At 43.5% G+C, this 24,527-nt stretch overlaps 1 pseudogene; it reads right to left on the minus strand.

The window, feature by feature from the left end:
- Positions 1–703: 703 nt before the first annotated feature.
- On the minus strand, positions 704–3,128 carry LOC136529551 (putative receptor protein kinase ZmPK1; annotated as a pseudogene).
- Between the last annotated feature and the right edge of the window lie 21,399 nt (positions 3,129–24,527).

Genomic DNA, 24,527 nt, shown 5'->3' on the forward strand with positions numbered 1-24,527 from the left:
ATGACATGTATATAGCATGTACCGACATAGGCTGACTAGAAATATAGTTGTGGCCTTAGACTGGATCAGAATTTGACGAGTGGCTCAACTGCTCGAGGCAACCTGTCAAGGACAAGTATACTGAAAAAAGACAGCAAAGGTGATCATGGTGTTTGCGATGCATCTGATGCCTCAACAGCTTAGCTCATCCGGATCGCCTCATTGCTACATTTTTTTATTGATCCAGCAAGAATCAACTTATGCCAGCCCTAGATTATTTTATAATAGTATTTACTAATTTTTTTTGGCCCATTGGCCTGCTCATTAATCAATTTAGGAAGCAATTGGACGCTACTTGAAGCATCTTACTAGTATACTATCAACAGGAAATGTTGCTGCAGTAGCTTTCAGTAATAGCACACTCATCTAGTTTGTTAGGATCAAGAATTACAAAATGTACAGTGTATGTGGATGCATTAATGTAGACCAGAGTATCCAAAAAAAAAAAAACTGAAACAAATATAATTACCCAGTCTATAATATATGAAGAATATAGGATCTTCAGACGATTCTATATACTTATTAAAATGGATGATTCTCTAATGTTTTTACATAAGATAATTTAATAGAACCTTGGCATATTACAGAAGAATATAAGGTAAGGACCCTAGTAACTTTTAAGCACATCACATCAGCTAGCTAGAACAATATATTAATACTAGAATTATTCAACTATTGCCAGCAGAGCTTCAACGACCTGGCTCATGTTTGGCCGTCTTCTCCTCTCGTCTTCCAAGCATGACACTGCTATCTTAACCATCATTGTTGCTTGTGAATAATCAAATTCTCCACTCAATCTATAATCCACAAACTCCAGGAGCCATGACTTATCTTCGCTTGCTAATTTCTCTTTAAGAATATCAGCAGAGTGCCTAACAGCCATTTCCATCTCACCTTCGCCTTCAGCCATCCAATTGGAAACCTGAATCCCCTTCACCAACTCAAGAAGCACTACTCCATAGCTATAAACGTCGGCTTTGCCAGTTATTGGAAGATTTAGAGCCCATTCTGGTGCAATGTAACCTCTAGTCCCATGCACCCTTGACAAAATTTGTGCTCCACCTTCTCGACTCAATAGTTTCGCTAATCCAAAATCTGCGATCTTTGGTTCAAAGTCTTCATCCAACAATATGTTCTCTGGTTTGATGTCACAATGCACAATCCATTCTAGGCACTCATGATGGAGATATGACAGTCCTTTAGCCACCCCAAGTGCGATGTTGAACCTTTGTCTCCATTGTAGCAAAGGAGAGGAGCTCTGATTACCAAACAGAGCTTTGTCTAATGAACCATTCCCAATGAACTCGGAGACCAAGATTCTGTGTTTTATCTCGGCACAGAACCCCCATATCCTGACCAGATTCATATGATAAATTCTTCCTATGATACTTAACTCAGACCTAAACTCTTGCTCTCCTTGGATCACATCGTTTAGCTTTTTCACAGCCACCTTCCTTTCATCATCCAGGACTCCCTTGTAAACCGTTCCTGATCCACCACTTCCGAGCTCTTCCTGGAAACATTTGGTTGCCTTCTCTAACTCCTTGTAGCTGATTCTTCGAAATTGGCTAGAAATTATCATATAGCCTTCATCTGTAATCTCTGGTCTTCTCTCCCATTTGTAAACAACACAGCACCCGGCTACGATCAATACTACTTCAATGGCAAGCAGTGTTAGCGCAGAAGATAGGAAGTAGTCAAACTTGAACTTGGAAGTGGTACCACCTAACATTGGCGACAAAGGATAGGCAACTTCTTCAGTAATTTTGCATTGATGAGTTTTTCTAGAATCCAATTCTGGTGAAGACAGTGACACGTTGGGAACTTTCAGATAGATATCATTAGGAGGAGATGCAAAGTTCTTGCCGTTGAAAAGCAAGGCCTTCGGAAAGCATTCTCCTTTCCCTCTCCGGTAACCGAAAGCTTGGCAATTTTGTATACCCAAGCATACATTCCTGCACTCAAACAATGGCAGTGACTTAGTGTAGCTGAAGTCATACCCCCAGAAGTCAGTTCCACCAAGTTTCCGGAATGAAAACTTCTGGTTAGCCATGCTATTTACCATGCCTTTGCTCCCTTTGCTCCGCTTCATTTTGGTTGACATGTTCGACTTGCTCTTACATCCTTTGCTCCAGTCGCCTGGTTCAATCATCTCAAAACCTTCGATGCAAGAACACTCAAGCGTTGGTATATACGTGCAAAGGCTGTTTCTGCCACACAGCCCATGTATTTCACAAGTCCGTGGGAATGCCATCCAAGAGACCAACCAGCCGCCATCGGTCACGTCTAGGCTATACAAGTCTTAGGTTACCATCGCAGTCTAGAGTCAACCTCCTCATAACCTCACCACCAAGATCAGAGGCTTCAAACTGGAATTTGTCACTAGCTACAAATCGACCTGTGTTGTCAAGAACACCAAATTGGCTACTGTTATAAGTACTCCTGCCGTTCTCCCACGGTTTGTTGTAAGGATTCGGCCAATATATGCTACTAATCTCAGGGCTACTGTAGATAAGGGTCAACACATTGTCACTGTTGAAGTAGAAGGTGTAGGAACCTGAATATAGCAAACCCCTGGCAGATGCAGATACTAACTTTGTGTTCCGAGTCATCGGTTGCAATGGCAGGAGCGTGTCGGTTGGCGAGTCGAAGCTCTTCCAGAGGTGCTGACCATCTGGATCCATGACAACAAGGTTGCCGGTATCCAGAAGCTCTGCACTTCTGGCATGGGTCGTAGCTGTGCTCCATACAGCCGTGCCGTTGTAGTCAAGAAGAGCCAATCTCCCATCCTTCTGGAAGACGAGCTTGGAGCCCTTGCCGTTCACCGGAGCATCACGGTTTGCTGTCCAGGCGACGGTCTTGTCACCTGATTTGGAGAACCAGATGGAGAAGGTGAAGGCGTTGGTGGCCACCTTGTAGAAGCCACAGGAGAAGGCGCCATTGGGTGACACCAGGATGGTGGTGGTGTCATCCTCGGTGGAGATGGAGGATCCTCTAGCGAGGTAGCTTTGTTCTTTCGCGAGGGCAGTGGAGAACATGAGAAGGAAGGAGATGAATCCGGTGGAAATGGAGACGTGTCTATTGGCCATGGCTACTTTGCAAGCATGAACAAGCCAAGGAAGCCAGTGTGGGCAGGGGTCATATAGTCTCATAGATGATCAACCACATGTGTACAGCAAGAGCTATTATTGCGCCGCGGCCACTGCTGCCGTGAGCCCATGACTTCTCTCGGTACCAGCAGGGCAGCAGGTAGGAAGAGGGACTAGGGCCATGTCTAATTCCCCCAAACTCCTGAATTTGACACTATATAAAAAGAAGATTTTTTGTCATATCAAATTTATGGTACATGTATGAAGTACTAAACGTAGACGAAATCAAAAACTAATTGCACAGTTTGATTCTACTTTGCAAGACGAACGTTTTGAGTCTAATTAGTCAATGATTGAACAATTATTATCAAATACAAATGAAATGCTACGGTACACTACAGTAGTAAATTTTGCGGCGCCGAATTCGGCCAACTAAACGTGGCCTAGAAGTCCAGGCCTTTCCACCCGTCCAGGACGTGAATGCCGAATGTGTGCTTATCTAGACCAAGTCGTTGTCTTCTTGTATTGAGGTCATTTCTTGACCGCATCACCTTTTCCTTGAATGGCTGAAAGCCTGAATACACGGAGACGTGACGTGTTCATCTAGTTGCAATCATCTCTTATATTTAGGTCTAGTTTAGTTCCCTTCTAAAATGCTAAATTTTTCAAGATTTCTCGTCACATCGAATCTTTAGACGCATATATAAAGTATTAAATATAAATAAAAAAAATAAACTAATTACACAGTTTAGACGAAATCCACGAGACGAATCTTTTAAACCTAATTAGACTATGATTGGACACTAATTGCCAAATAACAACGAAAACTGCTACCGTGTCATTTTGCCAAAAATTTCGGCATCTAATCAGGCCCTAAATTGTTGACTTTCTCTGCTAAAGAATTTGTAGAGGAAGCATTATCTCTAGCCGGTGGGGTGTGGCATACTGCCTTAGTGAATGTGAAGTCGCTGTCTTCTTGTGCTGGGGCCATTCTTTGGCTCCTTCAGTTTTTCCTGATTTTAATCCAGCGTGAATCCAATACACAAAGACGCGACTTGTTCATCTGTTGCAATTGCTAGCTAGCTCTGTAGCTTTAGCTTGGACATGGTAGGCTGCCAGACCGGTGCCCGTCCAGCACGGCAATACTGGGATTAATCCATGTCTGTAAGGTCGGTCTGGTCTGCAGCGCAAGCTTGGAACGGACTGACCAGACACCGGTGATAAGTGCGACTGTGCTTCAGCACTTCCCTGTCCAAGACGGCGCTACTGAACGCAAGCACCTGTGATGGGCAAGGCCAAGGTCGATGGAGAAGTGCTTCGCGTGGGGCGCGGGCACCATATTTTTGTTAGTATTATTAGTACGTTCTCACGCATCAATCGTCAATACCGTTCAAAATTTCTGAAGGAAGAAATATAGCTGGGGTAATAAGAGGACCGTACGCAAAGAAGCAGGATATATAGAAGCCTCATGTGCTCTAACAGACGCGCATATAATAATGTATTATTCTTGTCTCATAATGTGAAACAGAAGAAAATGATCTTCAGTGTCTAAAAAAATACCTCAGTTAGTCTTGTTCATACATTTCTCATCTGAGATGGCATTATTACTGAATTTTTGAATGTAGGCACTTGATGTCAGTTAGAGCAGTTAGTCCTCAGAACAGGCACTCTTGTTAATAGTCTCAACCAGGTCCAGGCATCAGCCACCTAACTTCACCACCATGTCGTCAATCAAGCGGCACGTTGGTGAATGGGGAGGAATAACCTGCATTGACACCGGATTAGGACGCAGAGAGTGATCTTGACTCGAGAGCAATTCTGAGTCAGGGAGATGATGCTGGTACAGTTGTGCTGGAGCAGAAGGATTTGAAGGTTTGTGGGCTTGCATTGGTGTTGGACACTGCATTAGTAGCAATATGTCACTATGAATTGGGTCTTTTCTACTCCGCACTGGCAACCCCCGGATGATGATGAGGAGCAAGATTGGGGGCAATGCAGAAACAAGATAGAAGATGCTTGAGTGCATTGGCAGCAGCGATGTTGCAGCGACCGGCCAGTACCGACCTAGCAAAGGTGATCTTCTGAACAATCTGTGCACTTTTGGATCAATATGGTCTGTTTAGATTGACTTTTTTTAGTTTGTTGCCTTGATCAATAAATAAAGTTATGAAAATGAATTATACTATCAGGTCACTAGCTGAGACATCTTATTAGTGATGATCAATAAATAAATATGTGTTCGCATTAGATTTAATATTCTTTTTTGTTATGATACAATTATTGCTTCAAGAAATAATGTAAAAAATCTAAAAAAAGAAATAATGTAAAGTTACAATGGGATCTGATGCATTTCATCGTAGAACAAAGTATGCTGAAGGAAACAGGTACTATTCCTTGTTAATAGTATTGCAGCATCATACATAAATTGCATATAAGATAGGCATGCAGCTACTGTTTACTTTGCTGTGAGATAGCACACTCCAGACCATTAGTTCGATTATTACAAAGGCACATTGCCTAACTAGTAAAAGTGGCAGTCTCATACCACTAGACATTAATCCACTAGTGAAAGCAGAGTTTCAACCACATGGCTCATGTTTGGTCTTCTTCTCCTCTCCTCTTCCACACATGAAACTGCTACCTTTAGCATCAATGCTGCTTGTAAATAATCGAATTCTCCACTCAATCTGCAGTCGACAAACTCCAGGAGCCATGACTGATCTTTACTTGCCAATTTGTCTTTAAGGATCTTAGAGTAGTGTCCAACAGCCATTTCCACCTCCTCCTCGCCCTCACCCTGAACCACCTGACTGGAAACCCGAGTACCCATCACTAACTCAAGAAGCACTACTCCATGTTGGCCCCTGGATCTTCGGAATGGGTGAGCCGACCACTCCCTGGCGTTTTCGACTACACACTATGGCTAGAGGTAGAAGAAGGGAGGGAGAACAGAGCACAAGCACCAGCGTTGGCCGGACCTCTGCAGAGAAGATGGCAAAACTGAACTCACTCTCTTTACTGAGTTGTAGTGGAAAACTATATATACAACTTTACCCATCTAATCCTAGTACACAGATATGTCAGGCTGTCATACTGCTACAGTGACTAGATGTGACAGCAGGACTGACTTTGGCGCCTGCCCCTGCTGTGGATACAGTGCGGCAGGGGAGCCGTTCGGCACCTGCCCCTGCAGCGGCTACAGTGCAGCAGCAGGGAGCCCTTTTGGCGCCTACCCCCTGCCACGCATTCACACAGGAGAACAGCAGATTACTTAACAATTCTTTTCCTAATCCTGCCGCTAACCCTAGAACCCCTTCCATGCCGATCATATTCTTCAGCTTCGTGAACCGAAGAAGGCCGAGTGGCTTGGTGAGGACGTCCGCGAGTTGCCGACCAGTTTTGACGAACTCAATGGCGATCGGCCCTCCATCCACACAGTCCCTGAGGAAGTGAAACTTGACGTCAATGTGCTTGCTCTGGTCGTGGAGAATCGGATTCTTCGTGAGGGCGATGGCGGGCTAGTTGTCCACCATCAGTGTTGGTAGGTGAGCTTCCACACCGGTCAGCTCGCCCAGCAGCCGGCCCAGCCACACAACTTGGCACGCCACTGTGGCCGCCGCCATGTACTCTGCCTCGCACGTGGACAATGCCACCACCATCTGTTTCAGCAACAGCCATGAGATTGGAGCCGACCCGAGGAAAACGAGCACTCCAGAGGTGCTCCGCCGTCCGTCGATATCCTCTGCCATGTCTGCATTGCTGAACACAATGAGCTATAGCCTACTTTCATCGGTCTTGGGGAAGACAATCCCCTGATCCACCATCCCCTTGACGTAGCGCAGCAGTCGCTTCACCGTAGCCCAGTGATCCTCTCGGGGATCCTCTATGAAGCGGCTGACGTAGCCAACGACGAACGCAATGTCCAGCCTCATGTGGACTAGGTAGCGCAGACCACTGACGATGATCCGGTAGAGTGTTGCATCTACCTTCGCCACGGTACTGGCCTTCGTCAACTTCAGCCGCTCTTCCATCAGAATCACGCACGGCTTGCAGTCAACCATGCTGCTCCGCTCCGCTCCAACAGCTTCAAGCCGTACGTGCTCTGACCGAGCGTGAGAGCCTCCTTCCCCTGTCTCACCTCGGTGCCATAGTAGGAGAGCGCGCTGAGATCAAGTTGTCCACATACACGCCGATGAAAAGCTCCCCCTTCCCCCGTCGTCGCGTGTAGAGTACGTGCTCGGTTGCGCACCGTGTGAACCCAAGCTCACCCAACGTGGCGTCAAGTTTGGCATTTCACGCTCGTGGGCCCTGCCGTAGCCCGTAGAGCGCCTTGCGCAGTTGGAGCACCCTGTGCTCCGCTCCCTTGATGGTGAAACCCAGAGGTTGCCTGACAAAGACCGTCTCCGCCAGCTCGCCGTTGAGGAAGGCCGATTTTACATCCAGATGATGGACGCCCTAGTCCTTCACTACTGCCAAAGCCAGAAGCAGTCAGACAGACTCTATGCGCGCTATCGGCGCAAAGACTTCTTCGAAGTCGATGCCCTCACTTTGGACAAAGCCTCGGGCGACGAGGCGCTCCTTGTGCTTGATAATGGTGCCGCGCTCGTCCCGTTTGACCTTGTACACCCACTTCAGGACGATCGAACGACATCCTAGAGGTGGATCAATGAGCTCTCAAGTCTCGTTTTCCTCGATCACCTTTATCTCCTCCAGCATCGCCCGTCGCCAATTTGCATCGCGCTCGGCCAACGTGAAAGTGGGTGGTTCCTCTGCACTGACGAGAAGCAACTCTAGGTCATTGAGCAGCCGACCCGCTAGGCCTAAGGGCCCTGTGCCGCCAATGATGTCATCCAGCCTACGGAACCACACCTCCTCATCGTCGTGGAAGGCATCCACGAACTCAGTGATGTCGCTTGGAGGTGAGGCAAACTCGATCGGCATCGATGGAGTTCTCTGTTCCGTCGGAGTAGTCGGCACAGCACCTGGAGTGCTAGGCACCCTGACTGCAGTGCTCAACACTACTCCTGGACCGCTTGTCACCACTCCTGGAGTGGTCGGCACCACTGCAGGAGTGCTCAACACCACTGCAAGACCTCTTGGCTCCGCTACAGGAGCATTTAGCACCCGTCCTAGAGTGGTCGGCATCACTGTAGGACCGCTCAGCACCACTCCTAGAGTGCTCGGCACTCCTCCTGGAGTGCTCAGCTCTGTTCCTAGAGTGATCGGCACCTCCTCTCCACCGTCTCCACCGTCGTGGATGACCAAGTGCTCGACGACGAAGGTGCTGGTGAAGCCACCAACTTCCCCCGTGCTCGGACTGTCCTAGTCCTAGGTCGCTTTCTCATCGAACACGATGTCGCGCGAGACAACCACCTTGCCTGCGCGTGGGTCATAGAGCCGGTACGCCTTGGTACCTTCCGCGTAGCCTAGGAGCACCATCGGTGTGCTCCTGTCCTCCAGCTTGGTGAGGACCGGCTTTGTCTTCCTGATGTAGCCGATATAGCCAAATGTCTGGAGGAAGGACACGCTCGGCTTGCGCCCATACCAAGCTTCGAATGACGTCTTACCCTTCAGGGCCTTGGTGGGCACGCGGTTGAGGATGAACACCGCCATGGTCACCGCCTCACCCCAGAACCTTGCCGGTATGCCCTTGGCCTTCATCATGGATCGAGCTACGCCGACCACCATCTGGTTCTGCCACTCCACCACGCCATTCTGTTGTGGCGAGTACGGTGCGGTGTGGTGTCACACCACACCCTAATCCACGCAGTATGCAGTTAACTCCACCAAAGTGAATTTGCCACCGCGATCAGTCCACAACACGCGTAGCTTCTTGCCGCTCTTTGCCTCTGCATGCGCCTTGAACTTCTTGATCGCCTCAGTCTTGCTGGTCAGAAGCTGCAGCCACATGTACTGGCTACAGTCATCCACTAGCAAGATGAAGTACTTGCGCCCGCGGGGCGTCGCCAGCGTGATCGGCCCACAGAGGTCCCCATGGAGCAGCTCGAGGGCCTCTACCGCGCGGTACTTTGCCATCTTCGGGAACGGCAGCCTTCTTTGCTTTTTGGCTAGGCAGCTGTCACATAGCTCGCCTGCATTCTCGATGTGAGGCAGCCCAGTCACCATCTTCTCTAGTCGATCAAGTGAGTCAAAGCTGAGATGTCCATATTGGGCATGCCACAACCATGGCTCCTCCGTGTGCCGTGTAGCCAAGCAGATGGGCTGCTCCGCCTAGAGGTCGAGCATGTACAACCGATTTCGGGACCTCTTCACCTTGGCTAGAATAAATGAATGAACAAGAGTTTTCGCTCTATTACCCTATACAAGATAACTTATTCTGTAGCCACTTTTAGTTACGATAATTACTATGTTAATTTACGAGATTATAGTAACTCTTTACTAAGTGGTTTACTATAACGTTATGGTAAATATCCCCATATGTTATAGTAACCCAACTATCGTAAATATGTATTGACATTATCGTAAATTAGTATATAAAATTATCGTAAATGGAGGTGGCTACAGAATAACTTATTTTGTAGCTGACTACTGAATATACTCTCCCTATATATATATGTGTGTGTGAAATGACACTTCCGAAGGGGTGTGTTCTAAGAGAGCGGTTGATCACTAATAAAGTGATTCATAACACTCCCCCTTGATCAACAACATCATCCATCACTAAGATCAATGTATTGAATAATTTCTCCAAAAACCCTGTGGGAAAAATGCGGAGAAATATGTTTGGATATGCCTTAAAAACTCCTTAAAATCCTATGAGAAAAATAAGGAGAAAATGATATGGCATATGTTGATTATTGTCTCATTGTAAACTTATATTGGAAAAACCTTGGGAGGAAAACCCATGATCTAGTTTAGAGAACAATAAATATGATCTGATGATCATAATTAGAATTACATGTCTTTGATACCTTCTCAAAAAAATCCTGTGGGGGAAAACAGAAGATATGACATATGGACTTGTATTGATATTGCCTCATTAAAAACCTTCTATGAGAAACATGTGTGAGAAAACTCATACAGGAAAAGAGTACAATATAATGTTTTGAACAGGTTATAGATTCAAGAGGAGTCTCCCCCTGAACCTTGAAACTCTCAAAGTCATCGCATACCAATCTCAATAACACATTGTGAAATGTGGAAATTGGTAGGGACTTTGTGAATAAATCTCGTGGAGTTATCACTTGATTTAGTTTGCAAGGTGTTTATCTCCTCACTTTCGTGAGAATAACACATTTATATAAGGCAATATAGTGATATTGCTCATATATAACCTATTTACATCCAAGCAACACAAGCTACATTATCTTTGAAGATAATGGCTAGGGATTCGATGGAATCAAAAGTGACCATTCAATGAAGTCATGCATGTTCATTTAATACTTCAGAATGAGGAGTGGAAGTGGCCACTAGAGTCAAGTTTGACGACTCCCATGAGAACTTTACCACTATAACATCATTATGTGATATGGCTTTATGGAGATTAGATAGCCAATACCTCATACTCCACTATGATCATATCTTAATTTATATAACAATAAATCAAGATGCTTTGTGCCATATAGATATCTATGGATATCCTCTTTGACTCCCACCTTTCGGTGTTATAGAAGTTACACTATTTCAAGCTATAGCAAGTATCTACAGATGCAATATCAAGCCTGTTGCGATATACAAGATACATAAGCGCTTTGATGGCACTAAGGTTGTCATCCTAGCTTCTGAATGGATATTGATCCATATTTAGGGATTGAATGACCATTAGTGTTGTAAGTACAATTGTCCAATATTATTTGGATACTGGTAGACAATATCAATTGAATATTAGATGACTGATGTACATGCTTAAACTATAGATTTAAGCGTAATTTGGTTTTACCCAAATGTTCATCTCAAATTCTGTCTTATATGATGACGACCTGTTTTGATGTGTCATATGAGATGTATAAAATCCAATTGGGATTTTATTATGATCACATAGGTGAGATCATCCAAATGGGAGATATCCTTCTGTGGAAGGAACTCACCTAGTCAATTGTACCATAATCAACTTGACTATCTCAAGTGTGACTTGATTTGTACACAAATGTATGTTGCGATTTGTGTTTTGATTGAGAATACAAAGTCCATTGGGACTTATAACCCGAATCTATCCAAACTAATTTTGATCTACCAATTATTGATATAGGAACATAATTTCCACACATACCAATGGGTATGTTATGCTAGGTCTCTGCGTGAAACCATGTGCTACAAGCTCTCACTATTTCACCACCTTATGGATTTGAAAATCCATAATGCTTCCATAGGGAACACATTGTGAGGAGAAGTCATTACAAAGGTAAAGACATCTCACTATTGAGTGAAAGCAATTCTCCTTAATTGCCACCTTTAGTTGACCCAATACGAGTGTTTGACACTTTGCCCAGGACTTGTGGTTTAGATCCAGATAAGGTGCATAGCAATTTTGAGGAGTATGTCGATAATTTGTAGTCTTTTGTATGATTGATTCAATGGAACCAATTAAGCATGTGGAAATGTATACCCTTTAAACTCCATGTCATTTCCCACAATAACAGAGTTAGGGTGTTCCAATGACCCAGCACCTAAATTTGTGCACAAGTTGTGCTGGGCTTTTGGATGTTAAACATCCATAGGCTTTGGATAGTTAATATCCATACAATGTCTATCAACTTGATGTTGATTTGCATGTACTGTCTTGGAGGATTCTCTCCCCCTAATCCGAGAATGCTTGCAAGAAGCTACATCCCATGTGGCCATACTTCTCCCCTTCTTATTCAGATTCAGGAGATGAGTGGTTTTGTTAGGTACCTCCACTCTTTTTGGCATACTAAACGGGAATTAGATTTGGTGACACTTTTATGACAAGTAAATGCATTTGGCAGACTATTTGCAATGTGTTGCAAATATAAGATATTCTGAACTGTTGGTTCAGATTCTTTGGTATATGGATATGAGGATCGAATATCAATAATGACATTCTCTTTCTGATTCCTGTCATTCTATGTGTGGTAAGTATCTCCCCCTAATGCCTGGAATCTTTCTTAAAGATGTATTCAGCATACGGGCAATGAATGAATTCCCAAGTAGAGATCTGAGGTATTATTAAATGACGGATAATGATACTTCGTGTAGACCTCCAATGCCCATTGGGTGGTGATATCGGTACGTGCATAACGTTGCCGATTCGCAGATGGGAAATGTTTTGGTTATAGGGTTAAATTTCTATGTACTAACTGCAACAGAGGGAGCCATATGACTGTAGTTTGATAAATTTGGATTCATGATGCGGTGTGTAAATCCGCATGCCACAAACTAGATGTTGGTAAATTGAAATTCTATTTTGGGTCATCAAACAACAAGTTTGATTCTCTCGATGAGAGATTCAATTGGGCCATTGTGTGTATGAACATAAGATACTAAATGATGTAGTCCCTAAACACCAAACAATTTCATATAAATGGATTGGATCCCATGTCTAGGTCATTTGCTCTAAATTGAAGAATTTGATCAATGAGTTTGGCAAATTTGTGGTACCTTGTGAGTAAGGCACACACTTAGGACAACATTGTAGATGCATAAATGTGCATTACATAGTATCTTTATGGTCCATAAATTGGCATATAGAGTCACATGTATGTTCTTGAATTTCTTTAAGAAATTTAGTGGCTCATATTGATGTTGTGACCAATAGAGATGATAATAATTTTTTCATCATTCTGAATATAGAATGATCAAGGCAAATGTGCCAATCTTGATGGGATCAAAAGAGAAAATTATTTTGTATGCAACATATAATACAAGATTGATGTATGTAAAATACACCCCAGATGATATGCAAAGAATTTGCACAATTATTTAGTTTTCATATATGTTGCACTAAGTTGAGTGAAGATTTTCATTATCGCTCCTTAGTATTGAGTCCCAGTTTGATAACCATGCAACTGAATACATGAAAACATCATAGGGTATTTCTAGAATCAGGATACATAGACATATCCACGATTAATTGAATACCCATGGAGAGAGCATAATCTGTCATAATTGTGTTAGCGGTACAGTGGTCCACTAAACAAGATTCCTTTCCATCTGATAGAATCCCAAATGATTCTATATAGAGCAAGGCAAAATCCAAAAAAATTTACACTCATATAGAATATGTATACCATGTATGAGGTACATGATATTATTCAGTAATGGACAACATACTACATGTGGTAGTACGACATTAGGCTAGTAATAACATCTCCAATGTAAATATGGAGACTTTTGCAAGCGTTTGCTTGTTGAAGTGAACTTCAAAATTGTTCCAAAGAATTCGCTTGCCTCCAATGAGTTGGAGGTATAGTTGAGCCAAATATTTGATTTGGCATTTCTGTGTACATGGACTGTACAATCACATTTTTGTGAAAAATATGAGATTTGTCACTCATGACCACTTTTCTAAATGAAAAATGACGACCGCATTCATGGGCATCCATTATGTTGTAAATTGCCATGGACCAATGTCACACCTGATTTCGTAGAGCCAAAATCGGGTGCACATCATGTGTACCAGGATCAATTTCCACACATATGACTTGACATCATCAGTGATAAATCAAAAACAGTGTACGAAGAAAAGAGTAAATTAATATTATTACATAGTCATCAGAGTTTGATTACAAGCGAAGCATCTTATTATAGAGAAATGGTGAAACATCAATGCCCTCCATAGGAAGGTCGACGATAGCACACGCGCCTAACACCTGGGGATATCCTCCGGATGCCCATCCCAAGCTTTATCTTCTGAGCAGCCTTTAATTTTATTTGAGGAATAGCAAGGGTGAGTACTTGTCGTACTCAGCAAGTACAGATGGAAAATAATATGAAATGCAAGGCTTAAAACAAGGATAAAGCTGATTCAGGCTTACTGCATGTTCGTATTTTTAGTTGGCAAAATTTTATTAGAACAACCTATATTCACTAAGTGAGTATAGGGATACCCCAAACCCTTAATGAGAGTATCATCATTAATTTTATGAAACCATTCCAAAGGTTTCCATCTCCATTATCATATAGCATAACCATGCCCAAAATCAAAACCGAGGTAGCCACCTCATCATCAAAGGCCATAGCAATGCCTAGAAAATTCCTAGAAACTCCATTTATTAACAAGTGATATCCGTTTCTAATCATGTGAGGGTCCAGGCCGCTCGTATCCATGAGCATGGCTGATATATTAGTTTTATACTCTACAGATGTTGTACACTTTCACCCCAATTTGTGATTCCCATTTGCCTGAGGCTTGCAAGACCCACAACCACTTCCAAGGTGAGCAGGCAGGATTTCACTATGAGACTTTTCACAGTTTCTACTAGTAGGAAGCAACCCACTAGGTTTCAGTCTGGCGCATGGTTAGCCGTCTCCATAGGGAGCCCAAGTAGCCACTCACAGCATCCCTCATGAGCGAGGACTACCATACTTAGTAACCAAGACCCCCTTTTGCGCCTACCTGGTAAGCTACCGCACTACTAGCAGAAGGTCTGCTAATACATCAAGCCAGAGCCATAATAGCTTGGGGTTGTATGGTATATCTTGGGTGCTCGCTCCATGAACCGGTCCTTAGGGAGGGCGGACATAAGTACCCAAAACCACATGCACTTATTCCCCCTATGTTGCTAAAAGCCAACTTTTAATTAACCATCCATTGCAGTGAGCCATTAGTCAAGATTACATTATCATAACATAAGTAATATGATCCTTTGTGGGTTGCAGTAGCTAAGCATATATATAATTACCCATGTGAAACCCTAGGTGCAAGAAAGGATTTTAAAGGGCTAGTCAGAGTCCTTAGGGTTTAACAAAAAAGTAAAGTGTAATTAAAGTTAAATAGGTAAACAATATGCTTCAAGGAATGTGCCTGCACTTGCCTTCCTTGTAGTTAGGCTGCTCGAGACCTTGTTGATCGGGTTCTCCTTCCCCCACAAATTGCTCTCCGTCTATACGCGTCAAACAGTACATACAAAGAAATCATGAATTTAATTAGAAACATTACACCAATATATAGATCAGGCATAAACAAACCTACCAAGCTATTCTACACGTCGAGAGGAACTCATGGGTTCGAGAATCGCTGAAATCAGAGTTAAAATGGACAAGTTATACTCATTTTATGAATTAGTGGCAAAACTGTAATTAAACCAAAATATTTTTGGGTTTAAAATAAATAAAACAGAAATTCATTTGAAATATGGACTGTGGGTTCAATTTGCAAAGAAGTTGAGGGCCTTTCTGTAAAAGCGGCGACAACTGTCGATCGCGGTCCATGGACCGACAGTGGAATCCATGGGTCCACGGGTCCACCATGGACTGGCTGCGGCGAGGGCATGATGGCGACCATGGCTAGCGCTGGCGTGCTCGGCATGGTAGCTGTGCGGTGCATGGTAGGGCGAGGCGAGGACGTGGTCATGCTACGCTCGAGGCAGCGGACCCAACAAGGCCCTTGCCGGTGGCGAGGGGCGACCGAAGGAGGCGATGCACGTGAAGGGGCGGCTCGGCCTTGCCAGAGTAACTCCAGCGAGCCTTACTGGTGCATAGTGAGGGAAAGGGAGGAAGGGGAGGGCACCAACGTGAGGCTTACCATGTGGCAATGCTCGTTGGCATGACTGGTGTGGCCTAGATACGGTGGAGAGGGGGTTTCTATGGCGGCGGCCTTCTCGGCGGTGGCGAGCTCGAGCACTGAGCGAGAGAGGATGAGTGTGCAAGAGTGAGTGAGTGGGAGGGAGTGAGGTGGAGACAGAGGGCGCCTTTTATTGGCGCTTGACCACCAGCATGTGTGGGCGAGCGGGCAAGGTGGGGCGGGCGGCGACGATGCAAGCGAGCGGGCACGGTCAAGTGCAAGCATGGCTCGCGAGCAGTGGTGGCGACGGCACTGCGTGGGTGCGCGCGCACTGCGGGAGGAGGCGGCGACAGCGCCCTGCATGGCTAGGCGTGGAAAGGGGCACGCAGCGCTTGGTGGAGCGGCGGTGGCGTGCCAGAGCAGGCACGGGGCGTGGGGAAGGGGATGACCTTGTAGCGGGGTCACTAATGGGTGGGGCCCACCCATCGGTGACTCTGTCATGGGGCCCCGCGTGGCGGTGAGAGAGAGGTGCGGCGCGCCATTGCCGGTGGACTGGGCCGCCTGGCCATTTGGGCCTATTGCGCGAGTGGGAGAAAGGGGAGGGGGAGGGCCGGCTGGGCTGGGCCTTAGCGGTAGCAGGCCAAAAGGGAGAGGAGATGGAGAAGGAAAAACAAAAGTCTTTTCCTTTTTCCAAAAAGGATTTTTGGGAAAGACATCTATCCTATTATGACTTAAACATGAAACTAAACACACAAGAGCAACCAATAAAAATTGTGCGGTGGCATGAATGCAACAAATATTGTTTCTACCTTATATTTCTTTTTTACTTTATTTTGTAAAATGATTTCTCCTCCCTAGAAAAATAAATACAACTAACCAAATTAAATTCAAACTAATTCAAATAACTTCTAAATTTCAGAATTTGAAAATTAGGGTGTTACAACCAAAGATCCTTGATAAACAAATGAGTGAACACTTGCTTATGATTTGGGCAATCTTGCATCCTTTGTTGAAATCTCGATGAGGGACTTATAAAAGGTAGATGGATGTCACTTTCTGAATACTTTAGATTTGTAAAAATCTAAGTGCGGGACTTGCATAAAAATGTAGGTGTGGCAATATCTAGAAATGAAATGGGCATTTTGTTGGGGTTGAGCAACAATAGCAGTGATGACATATGCCCCCTATGATATCATTGATATCTTAACTCTGACGTTAGGAAAATAAATTCCATCCAATGTGAGGATGGAAATATTCTAAATTGGAAATATTAGCCATATCCTATATGAGTTTATCATGTATGAATTTACTTTGACAATAAATAATATAGCAATAAAGGCAAAATTTTGGGGTTCAAGGTAATACTTGATTATAGACTAGCCATTCTATAAAGGGCAGGCGACAAAATCGCTGCTAATGTTTTAGGATCCATTCCTATGGGAATAACTGAGATGATGTATAATGATTGCCAAAACATAGGCTCTGTATATGATAGAAAGGAGTCCCCAAATTATGCACTATAGATTGCTATTTATTTAAGCAAATGATTACTTAAATATCTTCAAATTCAACATGAGTCTTGAATTGGCATATGCAAAATATTGTGACGTTAAGATGAATCTCGAATCACATGTAGTGTTTACCTCATATTGGATAGGTGATAGAAAATCACTACTATCACTGTGAACGGTAATCATTGCCAAGATATAGTCTCAATAATTATATATTAGCAAATTAACACATGGAAGGCGCAAACCAAATTGGTGACCTTGTAGTAGGGGAGCATAATCTATAAATATGTGCAGCAGATGTTATCCTACTACCTTGTGTTTATGCTAATAGTATAGGTTGATCACACTTTGAAGGTAGTCATATGTTAGGAACATGACAAAGACCTTCTTGGGTGATTCAACTTGGAGGTAGTTACAATGTTTATACAAACACGGTGTATACCAAAAATTATGTGACCATTGCTTTGAAAGTGAACACACAAACAATGTAAACCTTATGTAATTCATATTTAGATTGGGCAAGCACACGAGGATAGTCACTATGTGTTAGACATAGTGTACATCCTGCAGTAGTATTGAGATACTAGCTTGTGTCTGGCCAATCTAAAAGATGAATTATGGCAATCACATGTAGGTGTAGACCCCATTGCAGTTCATATTCAAAATTGGGTACGCACACTGAGGATCAAATCCCACAATAGCACTATGGCACTACCTTGTATATGGCCAATTTTGAAAAATGAACAAAAGTAGCCACCGTGAAGGTGAAGGTCATTTGAGGATAGTCATTATGTATAACACAGTGTAGATCCCGCAATAGTACTATGGTACTACCTTGTGTATGGCCAATATGCAAATTTTCAGAACATTATACACAAATGATGAGATAATCACATAAAATATTTGCATGAAATGAATTAAGCACTTGGAGCTTTGAATACAAGCTAATGGGCTTAATTAAAGAATGCAAGAATAAATTGCATATAGAAAAATAGAGTGGAATATATTGTTATTGGGAATGTCGTATGACAACACTTTGAACAATATATTCAACACATCTGTTACATGTTATTGGGAATTGCCATGGGCAAACACTTTGAACAATGTAACTATGGTGGTATGTGTTATTGGGAATGTCATTGGACAAACTCTTTGAACACTACCAAAAACTTCCAGAATGGAAAGTATGAATTTACTTTGGTAAACTCATGCAGTAGTACATATTATGATGCAATTTTTGATGATGTATGGTCTCAAAAATATTTATTCACATGAGGTAAATATTGTGCATCATACACTACTACAAGATTTCTTTTGTGCAGCGTTTCACTTTGGAGCTCCGAGGTAGGCGACCTGGTTGCCCACCTCGGTTAATCCACATTAACCAAGGCTGTTGCGTTAGGGTAACGGCCTCAGTTAATGAATTAACCGAGGCGTTTGTTCTAACGCAACAGCCTTGGTTAACGGATGATTAACCGAGGCGGTTTCCTTATAGTGCCCGCCTCGGTTAAGTCGGGCTATAAATACAGCCGCCCCACCCTTCTTCCCCACATCTTCTCCATTTTTCCGGTTTTTGACCTCAAAACCCTAAAAAATGGCCATTTTCTAGGGGGAGAGGTTTTACCCTTAGATTTGATGAAGGGGGCACCGCAAGAGGTTGATTCTCACTCTCAAACCCTCAATCCTCTCTCTTTTCCATGATTTGGGCGTTTTTTCTCAAGATCTAGATCTAGATCTATTCGGAGGAGAGAGAAATCATCAGATCTAGAGCTACCCAGCTGTCTTTTTCTATACTGCTTGGCTTATATGCGTCATTTTCATTGTTTGTGTGTGTAAGGTGTTCGTGGTCATGGATAGGGAATGAATGTACAGGACATCGAGGCTGCATCTAGCTTTCCTATATCATGTGACAAAGTTTATTGCCGCTGTGAAAAGGCATCATCTGAGTCTGAAACAGGAAGTCACCATCTATCTGTGTAAGAGCTGCAAGAACCTTCTTGGCCACAGAGATGTCATGGTGAAATCTCACTTGATCCGGTATGGTTTCGTCAAGGATTACACTATCTAGAAGTTTCATGGGGAAGCAGAGGATCAGAGTGCTGGTGCATCTAGAGGAGAGAACTCATCGACAACGATGACGATGGCGGTGAATGCCGAACAACAAACCTTATCAGCAGCGGTCGGCGAGCACAACAATGCTACTACTAGCGATAATGTAGATCATGATTATATCAAGATGGATGATCTACTCCAAGACAAGACTGACGATGATGATGGTGATGGCGGTGGGCTAGTGAGGGATCCTAAGACTATGGATCTTTTTGAGTCAATCGCTAACTGTCTTGACCACGACGACGTTCTATTTGGGAGCCCGAGGTGGCTAGAGAATTTCAGAGAGATGAAGCAGGCAACAATTGATCCCCTCTATAAGGACTGTCCGAAGCATTGGACGGCACAATGATTTAACCTCTAGATGTTGATGTTGAAGGCTCACCATGGCTGGTCTGACACTAGCTTCAATGACATGTTATGTATCCTTGCTGACACATACGCAGAGGGTAACAAGGTGCCTACCAATACCTGCCGAGCGAAGAAGCTGATCTGATTAGTGGCGATGAAGCTTAAAAAGTTCCATGCCTGCCCTAACCACTGTATCCTATATCAGGGCAAGCATGAGAACTTGTAGAGCTGTCCGCACTATGGCATGTGTCGGTACAAGAGGAATGCCAGTTGTCGCGTGGATACGGACAATGAGAGAGGGCTAAGTAAGAAGAATGAAAGCATCTAGGCCCCTAGTTAGGTTTCGGTGATTAATGATAATACATGATTACTGTGACTAACGTGTGTTTTGTAGAGGCAATTAAGTTAGGTCACAGTAATGGAGATCGATTGGGCTACCATGGTGGTCATGCCCCTACAATGGAAATCATTTCGATTTTCAAAGGATGGACTAATTCTAAGTGTCGTTTGGTGTTGAGGAGACACTTAGAGTAGTTTAGGACTTTGTTTTTCCTTTGGCCATACTATTAAGGGGGTATGGATGAGTAGCTTGACCTAGGTGAGTCTAGTGGGTTAGGTGTGGTGCACACTTGCTAAATCTAGCACTAAGTAGCTCCTAAAAAGCCCTTAGATCCATTGGAGCAAACTTCATTCACGTATGATCGAGAGTTCGAAGTGAATGGAGGGTCAAATGCTGACCGGACGCTGGTTTCGGAGTGACCGAACGCTGGCATAGAGTCCGGTCAGTTCATTTGATCAAGGTGAAATCGTCTGGACGTGATCGAACGCTGAGAGGTGAGTGACCGAACGCTGAGTGCCAGCATTCGGTCAACTCCAGTAAGATTCCAGAGAGGGAAAATCATGACCGGACGCATCCGGTCAGTGCTGATCAGACGCTGTCCAGCGTCCGGTCACAACTTAAACACTAGAGTTCGAGGAGAACTAACCGAAGCATCTGGTCAACATGATCAGAGCGTCCGGTCACCCCGCAGAGGCACATAACAGTTCGTTTTCAACCAAGGTTATAAATACTTCCTCCATTCATGTGAGGGGGTACTTTTGCTCATTCCAGCAGCTAAGAAACACCTTTGAGAGTGCCAAGAAGAGCAAGGTCCTAGTGAGGTGATTGAGATTTGAGAATCCCAAAGAGAGCCCTCATTAGTGAAAGCAAGACTAGCAAAGTGTGCATCCACCCTTCTCATTAGGCTTGTCGTGGTTAAGTGAGAGTTCGTGCTTGTTACTCTTGGTGATCGCCATCACCTAGATGGCTTGGTGGTGATTGGGAGCTTGGTGATCATCCGGCGGAGCTTGTGGATAACTCAAGTTGTGAGCGGTTGTGGGTGATTCACCGCGATGGAGTGTCAAAGAATCAACCCGTAGAGAGCACTTGATCCTTGCGCGGATCAAGGGGAGCTACACCCTTGCGTGGGTGCTCCAACGAGGACTAGTGGGGAGTGGCGACTCTCCGATATCTCAGCAAAACATCACCGCATTCCTCATTCTCTCTTTACTTAGAGCATTTACTTTGAGCAATTCAATTCTTGTCATTTACATTCATAGAATTGCCATGCTAGAGTAGGATTGGAACATAGGTTGCTAAACTTTTGTGCGGTAGATCAATAGAAACACTTTCTAGGCACAAGGGGTTAATTGGGCTAACCATAGAACTTAATTATTGCAAAGAAATTTAGAATTAGCCCAATTCACCCCCCCCCCCCCTCTTGAGCATCTTGATCCTTTCGATTGGTATCAGAGCCTCGATCTCACATATTTAGGCTTAACTGCCTAGAGAAAGATGTCTCACAGGGATGGTCCTCCTCCTATCTTTGAGAAGGATGATTTTTCCATATCAGAAAATCCGCATGGAGGCATATTTATAAGCTCTAGATGTCGGAATACTTAGAGCCGCCTCACAAGGCTTCCCAAAACCTCGAGATGCTACACACCTACAAGGCGATGAGGTGAATTACAATAAATGAAATGCAAAGGCTCAAAACACTATCTTTAGAGGCCTTTGCAAAGATGTGTTTAACCGGGTGAGGAACCATAAGGATGCCCATGCACTATGGTCGGACGTTTGTGTGCTCCATGAGGGAACAAAGAGTGAGTGTGAGGAATGCTATCATCTTGTCATGAAAAAGCTTAACTCTTTTGAGATGCTTTCTAAAAAATGTGCTAATGAGATGTACTCACGTTTGAATGTTCTTGTAGAGGAAATCAATGGGCTTGGACTCACTCAAATGCAACCATCCGATGTTGTAAGAAAAATCTTGAGTGTCCTCCCCATTGATAAATATGGGCATATTGTGATCGTACTTCATCAAGGTGATCTTTCCACCGCTACACCAACACAAATCTCGAGAAATATCAATGCTCATGAGATGTACATGCACATCACACCACAAGATGGCTCATCCTCTACTAAGAAGAAAGAAAAAGACTTAGCATTCAAAGCTAGCCAAGAGAAGGGCAAAGCAAGGCTTGAGTATGAGAGCTCAAGTGATGATGAAATTGATTATGCAAGTCTTGCTCTCATGGTGAGAAGAACCGCCAAGATGCTAAAGAAGCTCAACAAGAGTGGCATCAAGTTTGATGGCAAGAAGAAGAAGTTCTTCACTAGCTCTAGAAGGAAGCCAATCTCTGAGATGGATTGCTACAATTGTGGAGAACTTGGTCATCTAGCACACCAATGCACCAAGCCCAAGAAAGACAAGTTTAAGAACAAGTACAAGGGCAAGAAAGATGACTCAAGCAATGAAGAAGAAGATGAGAAGAAGAAAAACAAGCCATACAAGAAGAGAGATGGCAAGAAGGACTTCCATAAGAAGAAGAAAAGTGGAAAGGCATACATCATTGGTGATTGGCTCATGGACATTGATTCATCTAGTGGCTCATCCGATGATGATAGTGACAATGAGAAGGTGGCCGCCATTGTTATTGACTCTTCATCATCTTCACTGCCACCACTAGTATCATCCTCTACACACCTATACCTTATGGCCAAGGGTGATCGCAAGGTATCAAATGATGATAGTAGTGGTGATCAACATGCTAGCAATGATGATAGCGATAGTGATGATGATGAATATGAATCACCTTCTTATGATGATCTTGTTAAATTGCTAAATTAATACACCAAGATCATTAGAAAGAGTAGAGCTAAGAATGAAAAACTAGAAGCTAAGAATGATTCTCTTTTAGCTAAATGTGATGTAGCCGAAAAGGCTAGTGTTGAGCTTAGAGAGGCAAATGATGCTATATCATCCAGACTCAAGGAGCTCAAATCTTCTAAGAAAGAGCTTAAAGAAAAACATGATAAACTTGAGAGGATACACAATGAGCTCATCACTAGCCATAACATGCTAAAAGAAGAATATACTACTCTTAAGATTAATCATGATAATCTTATCATTTGTCAAGAATATTTATCCAATGAGCCACATGATGCTACTAACAATGTTGTTAAGATTGATATAGCCACATCATGTGATGATTTGATCATTGAGAGCATTGAGCAAAGTTCTAGTAGCAAGGGCAAGGAAGTGGTTGAGACCGATAGTTATGATGAGTATGTCAAGCTTAAGAATGACAATGAAAAGCTAAAGAAAGATCTTGAAGAGCTCAAAACCACCAATACCATAGTGCTAGAAACTCTTGATCATGATGGTGATTTGATTCTTGAGAATGAGAAGTTGAAAGAAGAGAACAAGAAGCTCAAGGAAGAGAAAAATAATGATGCACTCAAGGAAGAGAACAAGAAGCTCAAATTGGAGAAAGAGCATCTCAAGATTGGATTGAGCAAGTTCACAAGAGGCAAGCATCTTCAAAGTGAGCTACTAATGATCATCATCATGAAGATGAATAGAAGTGGCATTGGGTACTTGGCAAACCAAGAGAAGAAGGCTCAAGCTCAACAACAACACAAGTCAAAGCCAAAGCCAAAGAGATGTTTTGAGTGTAGACAAGAAGGCCACGTTGCCCATGAGTGTCAAACTCCACCACCACAACCCTTGCTCAAGCATGCTAGAACTTTTGCTTTCAATGCTCATTACATGCTATGCTTAGAAAGAATTCTAGTGGGAAGATGAAAGTCATGTTCTTAGGACCTCCCAACACGAATAGGCCTAAGAAAATTTGGGTAGCAAAGTCACTTGTTGAGAAGGTGAAGGGCCCTCAACAAGTTTGGGTTCCTAAAGCTTGATCTCTTGTGTGTAGGTGAACTACAAGACCACTGGAAGTCATTGGGTTATTGATAGTGGTTGCACACAACATATGACCGGTGATCCTCGTATGTTCACCTCACTAGATGACGAAGTAGATGGACAAGAAAGAATCACATTTGGGGATAATTCAAAGGACAAGGTTAAAGGATTGGGCAAAGTGGCAATATCAAATGATCATTCTATCTCAAATGTGCTATATGTGCTTCGTTGAGCTTCAACTTGCTATCCGTTGGACAATTGTGTGATCTTGGCTTCCAATGCTTGTTTACCGAGAAGAAAGTTGTTGTATCTAAGAAGGATGATGATCAAGTGATATTCAAAGGATTTAGATACAACAACCTATATCTAGTGGACTTCACCTTCGTAGATGCTAATTTGAAGACTTGCCTATTCACCAAAACAACACTTGGGTGGCTATGGCATAGAAGACTTGCTCATGTTGAGATGAGCTCACCCAAGAAGCTAATAAAGAATGATTTGGTGAGAGGGTTGAAGGATGTGAAGTTTTAGAAGGGCAAGCTTT

This window comes from Miscanthus floridulus, chromosome 19, assembly GCF_019320115.1.
Source record: "Miscanthus floridulus cultivar M001 chromosome 19, ASM1932011v1, whole genome shotgun sequence".
NCBI classification, from domain to species: Eukaryota; Viridiplantae; Streptophyta; class Magnoliopsida; order Poales; family Poaceae; genus Miscanthus; species Miscanthus floridulus.